Genomic DNA, 16,033 nt, shown 5'->3' with positions numbered 1-16,033 from the left:
GCTTGCAGCATCCAGCGGGCATAACTGGACACTGCAAGATGGAGGTTCCTAGGGTTGTGCCTGGGACTGGAGATATTGGCTAGTGTCATTAGGTTGCACAATCCAAGCAGCAGCTGGCCAAAAGTGCTCATTCACGTAGCTGGGAGCAGTTTACATGCCAGAGGCCCAGGAGTGGGGGTTCTCACAGCAGAGCAGGGTAAGGCTGGCTCCCAGAGTCGAGGATTGGAGTGACCTAACAGATCACCGATCCAGATAACACCAGAGGGGAATGTCACATCTGCATATGTTGTCAAATAAAGCAATACAATCACGCCAGTCTCAATTATGTTGGTAATTTATTTACAAACAATACAGGAAAAAAAGGCACAATAACTATTTGGCATTTCCTAAACACATGAAAGTTAAGTTACAGATACTTGCTAACCAATACCCTGCATTCCAGTTATAATCCTGGCTGGCTACTTTTGGAAGTGCTTGGTTCTACTGTCCTGACATTTTATCGATTGATTGATAAACATTTTATTTGCTCTCAAAGTCTTTTTTCTAATGGGTAAGTAAAATAGATCCTGAGCTGTAATCTAACCTCTTTGTGCCTCTCTGGCACAGGAAAAATACAAGAAAGCACATAGATCATCCTAGCTGAGGATTCCCTTGCTGTCATTTACACCACTCTGGCAATGTAAAGGAACCCTAAAACTTTTAGACCTGTTTTATGCTCCTGGGGGAATTCACTAAGAATGGGAACAATTAACTAACAACAATAGGACCAATTAGACAGGCAGGCTGCTACATTTTCTGCTTTGCTTGCGGGGACAGAGCCTGCCTCGTGCTTACCTCCAAACACTGAAGCCCTACCGCTCCACGTTGGGTGCACCACAATAGCGAGCAAGAGGGACAGTCTCTCTCGCTTACACATGCAGCTCCACCCCCGATGGTAACTGCCATCTCCCCACGCACATCTCCACCAGCTACTGCGAGCACTCGAACAGACACGCCTGGGCTGCTGGGGAAGGGGCGCATGTCCTCCACTGATTTCTTCACTTCCCCATTTTTCTGTGGGGAAGCAAAGAAATATGTGGGGAAAGTGAATTCTGAGCACACTCAGTGGCGCAGAATTCCCCCAGGAGTAAACATTATGTCGACTACAATACACAGCACATCATTTTGACTGTAAATTACATGACTATTATATTCCCCAATTTACTCAGGATGAGAATGTTCCTTAAACACATTAGTATAATTCAACCTTCTAGTTCATGGCTAAAATGTTTAAGCTAATTTACTATGAAATCAAGAATTTTCATTGACACTTAAGGTTTTGTCTATAAAATTTAACAAAACAAGTTTTGGACTGTAACTACTTAACAGTGTCCCTGCAAGTTACACAGTGGTGGTAGTCTGCCAATCTATAGCTCTCATGCCTTGGATCATATTCAAATTAAGAGACAGTGGGGTCACAGACAACAAAGGAGAGGTGATCCTGTAAAAATGAAAATCCATTGCCCAACAGAGAAAATTTTATACATTCTCATGTCAAGAAGCTTTAAATTTTTAAGTTGATGCCCAGAGGTCACAACCAAGACCAGGGCCTCATTGTACTAGGCCCTGCACTAATACATGGTCCAAAGAACTTACCAGCCTACCTAGACAAGAGTGGGAGAAAGGAAGTGTCATTCCCACTATGCTGATGGAGAACAGAGGCACGGTGAGATTAAATGATTTGCCCAGGATCATATGGAAAGTCTCTGGCAGAGGCAAGAATTTAATCCAGAACTCCTGAATCCCAGTCCAGGGCCTAACCCCCAAACTTCTTTTCTAGCTTTTTGGAAATTGATTAGCCTAATTATTGTTTTCTGACTGCTGCCACATGAGCCTTTCTAATAAAAGCCATTGCCTCTAGCATGGCAAACGGGGGCCATACTCTCAGCAACACTGACCCGAACAAATACTACACCCATGTGCCTATTATTTGCGGAAGCTTACCCCCACAAAATAGAACTCCTGGGTAAGGAGTTCCTAGCCATTAAGACATCCTTTGAGGAGTGGTGACATTATTAGGAAGGGGCTCACCATCCAGTCCAACTGTTCGCTGACCACGGAAACCTGGAATATGTACTAAAGGCAAAGACATTAAATCAACGGCAGCTCTGGTGGGCTCTATTCTTTTCATAGTTCAGCTTCACTATCATATGTTGCCCCAGAACTAGAAAAGCAAAGCTGACGCTTTGCCAAGAGCTTTGATACTGAACCACATGGACCTAGCTGGGAACTGGCCCACATCCTCGAGCCCCACAACTTCCTGAATGCTGCTCCCTGCTAGGACCTAGTTGCACTGATTTGTTCTGCCTCTGACTCAGAAATTCTGTCCAGCGAACTAGCTGCCATCAACAGGGAATGACATGACACTCAGGAGGGGATCACGTCTGTGAATAATAGCATTTACATTCCTCCAGGTCAGGCTAGAGTGGCAGCCTTACAGTTATGACATGACTTCAACTGGCAGGACACGTGGGTTGCAATTGATACCTGGTCTTTTCTGGTGGCCTCGAATAAGCCCCAAAATACAGGCCATCATACCATCCTGTGATGTGGCTTGAGCCAAGATGTCATGCCACAAACCCTGCAGTATAAGTTTGACCTCTAGACACTCCATCCCGACCCTGGGCCACTATGGCATTGGAGTTTATCGTGGAGCTCCCTGAGTCCAACAGGTTCATGATGATCTTGACAGTGGTAGACCACTTCACCACAATGGTCTATTGTGTGCCCTGCACCAGGTTACATTCTACCAAAGAGACACCCAAGGTCACAATTTACAGCTCAAGTTTGGCGTGAGGCCCTACATTTTCTGGGGGTCCAGCCTCACTACTCCTCCACCTACTATCCTCAGTCTAATGGCCAGATGGAAAGGATCAATCAGATTTTAAAGCAATACCTACAATGTTATATTAACCACCATCACGAGGATTGCTCCGCACTACTACCCTACGTGGAATTTGTGTACAATAACGCAGATCGCGCATCCACAGGAAAAAAAAACCCTTTTCTGCCAACTATGGGTTCCACCCCTGATTCTACCCACAATTACCTATGACCTCTCCTAACTCCATCACTTCAGATTTAGTGCAGATGATTCATCAAATTCAGGAAGTAAGGGGCCACCTTGAAAAAAAAAGTGAAAGCTAACTACAAGTGACATGCAGACCAACATCATCAACCAGGTCCCACCTATTCAGTGGTACAAAAAGTGTGGCTCTCAAAAGAACACCTCTGCATCAACAGACCCCCTCGCGCAAGTTGGACTTCCAGTACCTTGGCCCTTATGAAATCCATCAAGTTTATCAGGTCACCACTGAACTACACCTACCCCAATCTCTCAAGATTCACCCGGTATTCCACATATCCCTCCTGAAACCCTATATCAAGAACTCATTTTCACACAGGACCCAACCACCTCCCTTGACAGTGTGTGTATAAGGCCTCAAAGAATATGTCATACATGAGATCTTGGATTCTAAATGCCAGCAGAGTAAACTTTTACACCTTATTGATGGGAAGATTATGGTCCTGAGGAGCATATGTGGGAGCCAGGGAAATACATTCATACACCTGCTCTAATACAATAAGCCTTCAAGAAGAACCACCCTGAGAAGCCCAGACCCACAACACCCAGAGGGCACTCCTTGGAGGGAGGGGGTGATATCAGGCCCTGCAGGTCTCAAACCTGGGTGCATAGATGTCCTGGAAGTCATCACATTCCAATTCTCCACCCAGCAGCTCACAGACAGCACCTAGGACTGAGGTCCATGAAGCCCAACTAGACCACAAGACTTGCCCCTACACTCTGATTGGGTGAGATCCAAAACTCCTTAATGGGCGGCAGCCTCTATTTAAGTCAGAGGAAGAAACGGGAAGTTTTCTGTACAACTGGGTCTCATCCTGCCATGGACTGCTAGTCTGGTGTTTACCTGTTCCTGCCTTCTGATCCTGACCTCCTGGATATTGACTGTCGATTCTGATCTCCTGATATTCCAACTTAGTCTCATTCCTGGTAATTGGCTTCTGGACCCTGAGCCCATGCCTGACACTAACCCCTAGGCCAGCCTGCCCATGCCCCAGCCCTGACCACTAGATTAATAGATTATAAAGCCAGAGGTGACCAATGTGACCATCTAGTCTGACCACATGCAGAGAAGGTCTCTTTCTTCCCAGCAATCACTTTTTTCTTGATCCACAAAGAAGAGGAGTCTCCAGGTCCATCGCTGAGCTCCCAAAATATCAGTGTTCGCTCAGTGAGCTCTGGAGATGGTCACAGGGCTTACTTCAGAAGTGTCAACAGCAGGACACCCAGAGCATGAACCCTAATGTTAATAGTGGTGCACCTGAGATTAATACACACTACATTTAGAAGTCTACACATTTTTAAAGCCTTGCCAAACCAAAGTGTGCAGAAAGTGGCAGAAAGTTGTCTTAACCTGTAAACGTGTTATAGAAAGATTTCAGTTGAAAGCACGTACAAAATCAAAGGAATCATGTGGACTGAGTTTTAAACTAAAATATAATATAAAAATGCATATCTCAGGTTCTTCTCGGACATTAAAAGGCCACTTTCTACTGTTTTTTAGATATTATTTATTACCTTAAATTGTTTGTTACTCTTTAAAACTTAAAAAACATTCTCTGTGCCAGTATATTAAATTTCTACTTACCAAAAACATTTTAGCACTGTAGCATTGCATTAGAGGAGGTGACTCATTTGCAGACATGTTTCCCAATTCAGAACTTTTCCACTAAGCTTCTAACTCCTAATCCACAGAAAAGAGAGTTATGAGGAGTGGGTCTTGGCATTGTACTCAAAGAAATTAGAAGCTGAAGTCTGATAAATACACAATCTTAAGAGTTTTTCTGATGTCTTCTGCTGCAACAGGTTAGAAAGACCTGTCCTGGATGAAGAAAATAAAATATCATATTTATTTTGCTGCCAAACAAGGGCTTCAGCAATTGAAAACCTCAGATTTCACAAACACAATGCAGGTTTTCTCTGTAAATTGCAGACACATGCTCTATCCTATGCTGTCTCAGTAAATCTCTCTTTTACACTCTTCAGAAACACTAGATTACTGATCTGCATAACTTCACTTCCCTGACAGTGAAAACAGTCCTCCTGCAGCACCACTTGCAGACTTTACAAACCCTTTTCTGGGCTTGCCATCAAAGAACATAAAAAGAGGAATAGGAGAGTAATGAATGACAGAATAAAGGAAATGTACGCCCACTGACCTTTTTTAAAGTACTGTGATGGTTATTTTAACTGACATCTTGTATTCAGTCTGTCCTAATCAACCTTCCAGAAGCTGACATTAAATTCTTATTATATAGTCCAATTCCTGCTATTTCTTGAAGTAAGAAAATAAAACTAAATCAATATTAACTATGAAGTCATTACAATAAACTAAATTAACTGCAGTAGAAATGTAGTCCTAACAGCATAAGCACTTCATGAATAACTGAATTACAGCAACAGTAGAAATAGGGCCCATACTAGTTTCTCTAGCATTGCCCTAGATTGAGAGTGAAATCTTGGTGCCACTGAAGTCAATGGCAAAATTCTCATGGACTGTGTGGTAGGGCCAGGATTTCACCCTGAATATACAGCAATGCTCTACCGAGAACCTGAAGTAGAAAAACTGTGAGAGGGTCCCATTAGTTAGTGTTAGAAATCAGGAAGCAACTTGGTCTGGAATAATGTTAATGTTTTCCAAAAACAGAAAGATACTCAGACTGCAATAAAAATGCACTCAGACTGAATTTAAATCTTTCTACCCTGTTTTGTTTTACTGTATGAGCCTGTAATGTCTGTGCACATTGCCTGATTCTCTGAGTCATCTTGTAAACAAGGTCATTTCATCTCCATTAACAAGCCAATCTACAGTATTACAGTGTATAAATAAAGTCAATTATAGCATTACATGGCCTGATTATGGAAGTAGGGGAATCAACCCAGAGGCAAGCTTAATAGGTAAGGCATTCTGTATAACTGGATGAAACTACTTCCTTGAACTATGGAGTGTGATCATATAAGGATGATCTTTTGCATTTGCTGGTAACAGTAAATGACCCCAGCAGTAAAGAAATAAGCACCCATGCGATTAAATTGTACCAACAGAGCTACAATCATATCACAATTCAACAAAGCATGGGCACAAAGGGTAGGATTCATGAAAGGACTAAGGTGTTGCAATGTTGAGTGTCATGGCACCTAGAAAATTACAAGAACAGCACTGCAATCCACAAAGCCGAGTTAGGCGACTAGGCTCTCCATATAATGAATGAGGTGAGATAGGTGCCTAAAAATGTGATCCACAAAACCCAGCATCCTAGGCAGGAAGCCACCTAAGCCAGCCAATGGGGGATGCTGACAAGAGGTGGGTGTGCTAAGCCCTGATCCGCTCTTGGAGATAGGCACCTAAGTCTGGGCAGCAGGAAGATGCCTATCTCTGCTTAGCAATCCAGGAATAGGAACCTGATGCCTGGAGTCAGGCAGTTTAGGTCACTAAGGGGTTTCTTGTGAGACTTGGGGCTGGTCCACACTAACCCCCCACTTCAAACTAAGATACGCAACTTCACACGGCAGGCAGGCTCCCCGGTCGACTCCGTGTACTCCTCTCGCGGAGCAGGAGTACCGGCGTCGACGGCGAGCACTTCTGGGATCAATCCGGGATCGATTTATCGCGACTAGACAAGATCCCAGAAGATCGATTGCTTACCGCCGGACCGGGAGGTAAGTATAGATATACCCTAAGTAAGGAGCTAGCAGTCAGTGGTTAACACATTCCCCTGGAATTTGAGAGACCTAGGTTCAATTTCCCTCTCTCTGTCAGAGGAGGAAAAAGGATTTGAACAGGGCTCTCCCACCTGTCAGGTGGCTACCCTGACTACAGAATCATTCATTCATATTCTCCCTTCCCCCATTCTTGACTACTTAAGTGTTTACCCATTATGAAACAATCACTGGTGCCAGAGAGAAAATGACTGAGAGGTGGGAGATCTAGGATGCAGTCCCCCTGCTCCAATCATTCTTTCAATGTGCTGTGACATTTTTAATTAGGCATGCAATTCTACACTTGCATACAAAGTGGCATCCTTCATGTACATTCAGGAGCTGGACAGAATCACCCCACGGGCACAGCCAGCCCTGGGACATGAGAGGCATGCATTGTTTAGACAGATGGCACACCATTGCTCTTTCATTATGTATACACAGTGGAACAGTTTCAATAGGATTGAGGGAGCCCTCACATCAGCATATTCCATAGCTCAGTGATTAGAGCACTCTCCTGAGAGGTGGGAGATCCCCCTTTCTCTACCTTAGGTAGAAGCAGAAATTGAACCTGTGTCTCCCACATCCCAGGTGAGTGCTCTAACCACGGGACTAAAAGTTGTATAGTGGGCAGCAGCACCATCTCCTCCTCTGGCCTGATTTTGAATGACACCCAATCTGGTTGGCATGCCAGAGGTCACCTACCAGTTCGGGCCCTGCATGTGACTTAGGTGGCCAAATGCCTGTCTTTCCCTAGTTCATGAATTGCTCTGGGGCTTAGGTGGGAGACAGGCATCCAGATGCCGAGTGAGACAGCAATGAGTATGCCCAGAGACAGAAATTGCAACACTGAAACCCCTTGGCAAAGAGTCTCCTGTTCTTTGCAAACTCCTCTCAGCTCATACCTGGCAAACTCACCACACCAAACATGTCTTACAGGATATTTATCCATAAAGAGTATCCTGTAAGGTATCTACAGAAATCTTGTAACTTGTCAAGATTCATAATCATTGTGAGGTGGAAGTACGGGCAATATTTAAGGAATTGTGTATTTATATTGAAGGTATGCTTTACGGACTTAGAGTGAAAAATATTCACCAGGGATAATGTGTTTCACTGATGCCCATTTGAGCAAAGGAGAGTTGTCACCGCACCTTGGGGTTAGCCAGTGAAGTGTCTAGCCTTGCTTGCTCCCAAGATTATCAATTGAAAACCACCAGAAACAACTATAAATGATCGAAACCTCTAGGAGGTAAAAGAGGAACTTTACAACAAGACAGGAGCTTACCCTGTCTGTGAATAGAAAAAAAAGATTGTTTTCAGTATAACATAGAGGAGGGAGAAGCACTCTGTATTCATTCACTCACGAAAACCCCTCATGGAGGTGGATGCTTTCATGAACATTTGGATCCTGTTTTTTGTGAAACCAACCAAATCTTTAATAGCCTGAATTTTGAGGGGAAAAAAGCCTACTTTATTATATAGGAAAGGTAGGTATTGATAAGTGTAGAACCAGATTTACACTTTATGATTTTGTTTTGTTTTGTCATCAGTTGTTCCCATCATTTTCTCTCACTTCTAGGTAAAACTTTATTCTTAAAAAACCCACTTGTTTTATTATAAGTAAGGCTACAATTTAGTCATGGGTATTTTTAATAAAAGTCATGGGCAATAAACAAAAATTCACGGCCCATGACTTGTAATATAAATACGCCTGACTAAATCTTAGCTGGGCGGCCACTGTCTGAAGGTTCTGGGCAGGCGCTGCTGGGAGGGGCCCCTGGGGGGAATGGCTGCTCTGCGGGGCCTCAGAGGGACGCTGCTCGGGGGAGGGAGGCAGGAGCTGATGCTCTGAACGGTCCCCGGAAGCCACTGCTGGGGGGGAGGGACTGCCCCTGGGACTGCTGCCAGGGGCCGTCAAGCTATGACTACTCCCGCTGCCCCCGAGGTCCCCAGGGCCAGCCACACCGGCCGTTGCTCAAGCGGTCCCCAGGGGTAATTACCTGGGGCCACCTGAGCAGTGGCTGATCCATCTGGCCCTGGGGCAGCTCCAGCAGCAGCCAATGTGGCTGGCTGTGGGGCTGCCTGAGCAGCTGGTGTGGCCGTCCCTGGGGCCTGCTGCTTGGGTGGCCCTGGGATCAGCCATGCTGGCCACTGCAGAAGCCATGGAGTTTGCGGAAAGCCATGGAATCCATGACTTCCGCAACCTCCATGACATGGAGCCCTAATTATAAGTACTCACAAGTGCTGTTTAGTTTACAGGAGCCATGGTTTAATAATAAACTAGTAAGCAAGTATACACTGCATCTCTGAGTGCAACGGATCTGGAATTTCTGTGAGTAGCCAGTGTCAGGAGCTTGATATCATAGGGGAAAGATTCAAAGGGACTTGAGTGTACCTACTGTTAACATGCCTGCCCGAGGAGAGTGCTTGAGCGGCTGAAGGGCTGGCAATGCCAAGGAGCCGACACACAGATGTGACAAGAAAGGCTCCTTTTCCCTGGAAGCGGGGAGTAACAAGGTCACTGGCAGTCCTGGGCACCCCGAGAATTGTCTCAGAAACTCAGGCACCAAGTGACTTTTGGTGCCGACCACATTTGGCAAGAGTTTTGTATACCATTCATATGTTCATCTGTTTTAAAAACAAGCATGCATATATATATATATATCAAAAGAAAATATTATGTACACTAAGTATCACTGTCAAAAATGTCATAGTGCTCATCATACATGAGAAAAGAAACATGAATCAATCTGGGACACCTGGAAAATTACACAAAATAAGTGATACTTCATAAAAATGCAGGAAAAAATGCCTTGGTCCCTTTATACTCTTATGGTGGCTTTGTCCTTTCATTAGAGTTAAATTTCTGGTCCCAGTTCAAAGACATCACAAATGAGATCACAGGACTACAAGTTCCACTTGGTCCAGCCATTTTCCTTGTAGGATGCTAAATATCCTTCTGATTCATTTTTTTAAAATCTCAGTAATCAACTTCTCTTAGCTAAAAAATGTTACTGGCCACATGTGGAAAAGAGGACCATCATCTACAACTGATGAATGCATTCAGTATTCTTGCTTTGGAAGAATGTAACTGCTTGCTTGGCAGCCAAGTATCAGAACTATATATGTATGTGGACCGCCCTTGTATCAATACATAGAAAAGAAATTTTGCAATGTATGAGACCTAGTCTATGGGTTTGTCTAACGCACAGCTGGCCTGTGGCAACTGACTTGGGGGCTGTTTAACTGCAATGTAGACATTCCACCTTGGGCTGCAGCCTGGGCTCTAGGGCCCGCAAGGGTCCCAGAGCTCAGGCTGCATCCCGAGCCTAAACGTCTACACCACAACTGAACAGCCCCTTGGCCTGAATCCAGAGAGTCTAAATCAGATGGTATGAGCCACCACAGGTGTCTAATTGCAGTGTAGACACACCCTAAGATTCTCCATTATGTGCTCTTGGAAGGATTAGATTTTTATTGGTAAATGTCGGTTAACCTCGATTTCACTGTACGTGCACAAACCAATGAAAAAACATTTTCATCAATAATTGAAATTTACAGATAAGCAAAGTAAGAAAAATGCTGCTTGATAACTTGTTAAAGTTTGATTTAAGGATATTTACTTTATATATTTTGACATGTGATGTTGACATTTTGTGTTTTAATGGTTATAAAGCTTTAATTTTTGAATCTCAATGTCTACTTTCATTAAATAATTGTCTGGCCCCTCTTACTGTCTGCCCCTACCATAATTTCCCACACCTATGAAAATGTAAATCAATGACCATAAAAATTCTTATAACCCCATTTTGCACAATTCTGTACATTTACATTGATAAAAATTAAAATAAATGTTCAAAAATAATTATTCATCAAAATAATTTAAAAAATTGAATTCTACCAACCCTAATTATGACTGATATGATCATTATGACTGTCTATTTTGTTTGATTTGACAAACTATTTTTGTACATTATTTCTAACTGGGAGAACTGTAAGGATAATTTTAATCATGTTTTGCTAAATAAAGATTACTGAGATGTATTCATTCATATAATATTCCAAAATACGCAAATGAAACCATTGTGTTTGATCTTGTTTTGATTGTGTCTTATTTTGAAGAGACACAAACACTTTGTGCATGGCCATTTTTGTTTAATGTGCATATTTAAACATATATATACACACACAGTTATATTGTGTTTGCTGTGATCTTTCTCTGGAAGATGAGGGTAACTTTTTGTCAACTGCGTCATCTTCTAGTATAGAAGAATGCCCAATTTTATAATATAACTGGGGAATAAAATCAAACAGTTAATTGAACATCTCAGAAATACAGTAAATGTGGTGCATCACTTTCTTCTCGTCCTTCAAACCAATCCAAAGTGATTTAAGGCATCGAAATATGAGGAGATGTCGAGTTGTTCTTTAACCAACATCACTTTCATTATGTGATTTATTTATTTTTCCATCAGGAAAAACAGTTCATATAACTGGTCATTCATAAGATTAGTGTTTGTAAAACTGAGGGTCTACTGTATAACAATGAATAAAATTAAAATTACACCCTTAAAAAAGGCATTTCTCATCAGCAACGGCAACAAAATATGAAGTTTCTAGGCCAATACATTTTAGACAGATCATGAGCTAAAAAACTGTTGGAAAACTTTTCAAAAAGAAAGCTACAGCTGCATTTTCAAAACTCCACACTATGGGCCAGATTCTTTCCTGTGGTCAAGCTCTGGTTAGTGCTAGAGTAATGGGGAGGAATTAGGGAGCTGATTATGACTTCCTGGTTCGGAAGACTGGTCTGCACCAGTCCTGACCTGAATTAGATCTTCTCTAATTTATGCCACTTGTGTAGCATTTTAAATGGACAACACACCAATGGACGATAGGTGTTGCAAAACTCTGCTACTCCATGTGTGATATGACTAATACACCCAGGTTGTGAAAGGAGATAGTGTAGCTGGTGCAGGTACAGCCTGTCAGTTTTGTGGGAGCATGGAGTTCTACACCAGGGAAATTCTCTGCTGGCCACTTACAGCTCAAATCTAGATCCATAATTAAAAAAACCCTTTAGGTGCAATTCTCCACTGCTTTCTACCTTGTGTAGACTTATTTCTGGGCAGCAAGTTTAAAATGCTACCAAATCAGAATAGTAACCTCTTACACCCACCTGGCACATGGGTAAATAATTAGTGGAGGATTGCAAACAAAGGATTGTTATAAGTTATGGGATTGGCTTCTGGCCTTAATGGCCAGCACGGAATTGCCTTAATGTAGGAGAAGGCCCTGGGGTCTGATTTATTGAACCAAACTTTCCAGAAAAAAAATTCACCCTGGGATGAGATGCAGCATGTAAAATTTCAGGAAGAAGAGTTTCTTTTTGAGGAAGGGAGGGCGGGGCTGAAAATAATACAGCTCAGTGTAAGTTTAACATTAATAAGTAGATTTCAATAACGTAAAAATTTTGTACCTATCCTATTTTTATTCTACTTCCTTATTGTCCTGTTTAATTTCCTTTTCAACACAGCAAAAACAGGCCTATTTGGGTGGATATCTTTATATTACAGACAAATTAGAAGAAAAGCGCCTTTGTTTTGCAAGCTTTAGAAGTAGCCTCCCTCTTTCTGCTTATTTTTTCACACGTTAATTACAACTCCAATTATTATTTTAAAGTACTGCATCGGTTTTTTTTTCTTTAATTCAAATATATTCACATCATGCTATTCAGAGGGGTATTTCTGTCGTTTTGTGGCGGGGTTTTTAAACTCTTCTGCCTAACACTTTCCAGTCTGCTGGTTTATTTCTATTTATTTGTTTGAATCTCTAATATTGCCTTCCAGTTGCTGTATTATAATTACACACTGCTAAAAATGATAGAAATGAGGCAGATAATTAACTATCACACAACACAGTCAATACCTCAATGGTGTGTAAATAAGAAATGCACAAAACAAATACAATAATGAACCCCCAAATCTAGAATTGCTGCCCCAAGTCTCACTCATTTGGGGAAAGAGAGGAGACTTAGTTAGGGGTAGATTTTAGGAAGTTTTGTTTACATTATCTCTGGAAATGAGAAGGAATTTGCTGTGCATAATTAAATTAGACATGTAGCATTCAGCTCTAGTCCATCCCTTGCTGGATCTGTATATGGAACAACTCAATACTCCCTGGTTGGCAAATTCAGATAATATCCACAAGCACTTCTCTGAGAACACTTTAGGTCCTGAATCTAATTTTAAATATCCCAACTCTGGGGCTTGCAACAAATGAGAAGATTATGCCACAATATAATAGATTTCACTATGAAGTTCTTTTGACATCTCAATGTTCCCTTTCTCAGTTTCACCCCATGAGCCCCGGTTCTTATACCTTTGTGTACCACAGTAAATTATTACCCCCTTGGTGTTTACATCTTTATAATCTGTTATCATGTCCCTCTGTTGTGTCATTGCTTAGCCAACTTGTACATATTTAACTCTTAATCATTCCTTATACATCTCAGTCATGGTTAACCACCTCTCAAACAATTCATCCCAGTTTGTGCCAATGCTCCTGAAATACCCTTTCTCTTTAGTGGGATGCATTGTGAAAGCCATCTACCTTAAAATTGTGTATTACTGCCTATGACCATACCCAGTTGCCTTCTGAGCAAAATATATTAGCAATAGCAAGTTCATGGAATCTCTGGTTCTTAAATTTCCAGTTTATAGAAACTCTATTTGAGATAGGGTTTTTTTTGTTTTGTTTTGTTGATGTAGAGGGCGCAGAAAGGGACCACTTGATGCTATGAATGTTCTGGTTATGGTAGAAAAGATTTATAAACCAGAAAGCTTGCACAGTGTTTCCTAAAGGTGGTCAGATTTTAGAATCATCTAAATTCCTTCTCTGGAAGTTCATTCTCCATCCACAGTCTCTCAACTCTCTCTTATCTTGTTGAACCCTATCCTTGGCTGAAAACTTGAAGTGACCAGAGTGAATGAAAAGTGGCAGAAAAAGATCATTTTAGTCTATAAACAGGCATGTAAAATTACTGTTGAAAACTCCCCCTAGGATGTAGTCAAACATATCAAACAGTTGTCTCAACTAAAAACTGACGTTTAAGGGTTTTTTAGGCTTCAAGTGATGCTACAAAATGGTTTTACTAAAAGACAGAATTTTTTGAGGACAAGAGGAAGTGTATATATAGATATGAACCACAAACTATTCTTTGGATGGGTTAATTTTGACAGGATAAAGTTGCCAACATTTTTGGACAGGCTTTTCTGGGGAGCACCTAGTAACTTGTTTACACCTGGCAGGGAGCATTAGCCATCACCACATTTCTGATCCTGAAAGATTTTTTTCTTACCATCCAGACAAAGAGAAGGAATCAGAAGCCATTTCATGGCTGTGTCCTGAGCCACTCCTGAGATGTGAAGCTAGGGTCCATTTTTTCCACCTCCTCAACATGTCAGTTTCCTCTTTCACCTTATTTCTGCTACATCTCTTTTCTTTTTGCCTTCTAACTAATAAGATTACAATTCAGCAAGCTATGACAGATTTAATTTTGCAACACTTTTGCTGTGACCAGTTTGGAAAGCAATAAACGATAACAAGCAGCCTAATCTGGAATGAAAAATGTACCTCTCATAAACCAGTGAGAGGAAAATAAAAGCAATTTAGCCAAAAATTTGCCACAAGAGAAAAGCCAAAATGCAGAAATGGCCAATTGGGTCCCAAGCTGTAGCCTATGATCTTCTAACAACTGAACAACAAACACCAGAGACAAAAAAGCTGTATTTTCTTATGTTTTCCTACTCTTTCACAATTATTGTATCAGTCTGTTTTGTCCCAAGAACAAAATGGATTGAATTTTTACAAACAAAAAAACCTGAGAGCTACTACCTAAAATTTATTCTCTTCTTCCAAGCAAGAGCATTTGAGACCATCCAGGAATGTCAGGCGAGGAGTTTACTTTTTCTATAGAGAGAACATGGGAATTGTTAAAATGAAGACTTAATTTTGAATTTTAAATGTTTTTAGTAGATTCTTTTTATTTTCTTCTTCTTTTGGGTTCATTTAATGAATGTTGAAAATTAATTTTTTGTTTGGGGAACAATCAAAACCAAGACCAAAGCAACCAAGACCAAATTACTGATAAAGTTTGCAAATGGCACAAAAATTTTAATGTTACCTGGGGTTCTTTCAACCCAAAGCTCTTGGTAACTTTTACTCTGTGCAAGGTGGTGTCAGGAAATAAATCAGGGGAGACACGGCCGTTAAACCGATAGATGGCTGGCACAAACAGGACAACACAAGAGTGGTTTCACTTAAAGCTCAACTTTACTTAGTCTCAAGCACTTACACACGTCCACAACAGGTTAGTAAAACACCCCCAACCCTCGATAATTACTAAGCTGAGCGTGGCTCTCGAGTGGCACAGCAGCAGCCTGTCTGCCGGTGGGGAACACAAGATGCATCCAGAGGGAGTCCAGTCCCGAAGAGTCCCACTACTTCAAACTTTTCCCCGCTATTTAGTAATAGAATGCCATGTCCCTTAAAGAAAACTTGTTAAGCAAGCCATTTCAATGGTCAACCAGGAGGTTTTCTTCTGATTATTGATTAACCAGGTGTGTTTTTTTCCAGAGTTTGTAGCCTTCAGACCCTGTTAGACACATTCCTGAGGGCACATCCTGCTCTTCTAAAATGCATGTATCAGCAACTTCAACACAATTCTTATCAGGAAGGATGTGGGGTCAAGCTGCCCTTTCTGTGGCACCCAAAACCTCCTCCTCTCCTTCCTTGGATAAGCTAAGCCTGCTGACTTGGCTGCTTTTAGCAATAAGCAATAGTGGGTTCAGGCACTTTATTGGTTTACTGACATTTCCCCATACAGTAGTAGTAAATAATGAAGAGGAAATGTCACTGATTCAGAGCAATCTAGATTGCTTGGTAAACTGGGCACAAGCAAACAATACATCTTTTAATACAGCTAAATGTAAACATCTGAGAACAAAGAATGGAGGTCATACTTACAGGATGGGGAACTCTATGCTGGGAAGCATAAGAACAAGAGAACAGACATACTGGGTCAGACCAAAGGTCCATCTAACCCAGTATCCTGTTTTCCAACAGTGGCCAATGCCAGGTACCACAGAGGGAATGAACAGAATAAGGAATCATCAAGTGATCCATCCATTATCGCCCATTCCTAGCTTC

At 41.7% G+C, this 16,033-nt stretch overlaps 1 long non-coding RNA gene across 1 annotated transcript; it reads right to left on the bottom strand.

Annotated features, from left to right (window-relative positions):
- Window positions 1–318: 318 nt before the first annotated feature.
- Window positions 319–5,696, bottom strand: LOC135980887 (uncharacterized). Its single transcript, XR_010597806.1, has 2 exons — window positions 4,710–5,696; window positions 319–4,475 (listed from the first exon to the last, which is right to left on the bottom strand). It is a non-coding gene; the product is annotated as an uncharacterized LOC135980887 (long non-coding RNA).
- Between the last annotated feature and the right edge of the window lie 10,337 nt (window positions 5,697–16,033).

This window comes from Chrysemys picta, chromosome 1 (assembly GCF_011386835.1).
Source record: "Chrysemys picta bellii isolate R12L10 chromosome 1, ASM1138683v2, whole genome shotgun sequence".
Taxonomy (NCBI): Eukaryota; Metazoa; Chordata; order Testudines; family Emydidae; genus Chrysemys; species Chrysemys picta.
The sequence above is the reverse complement of the archived record's forward strand: the minus strand, read 5'-3'. Positions and strand labels throughout refer to the sequence as shown.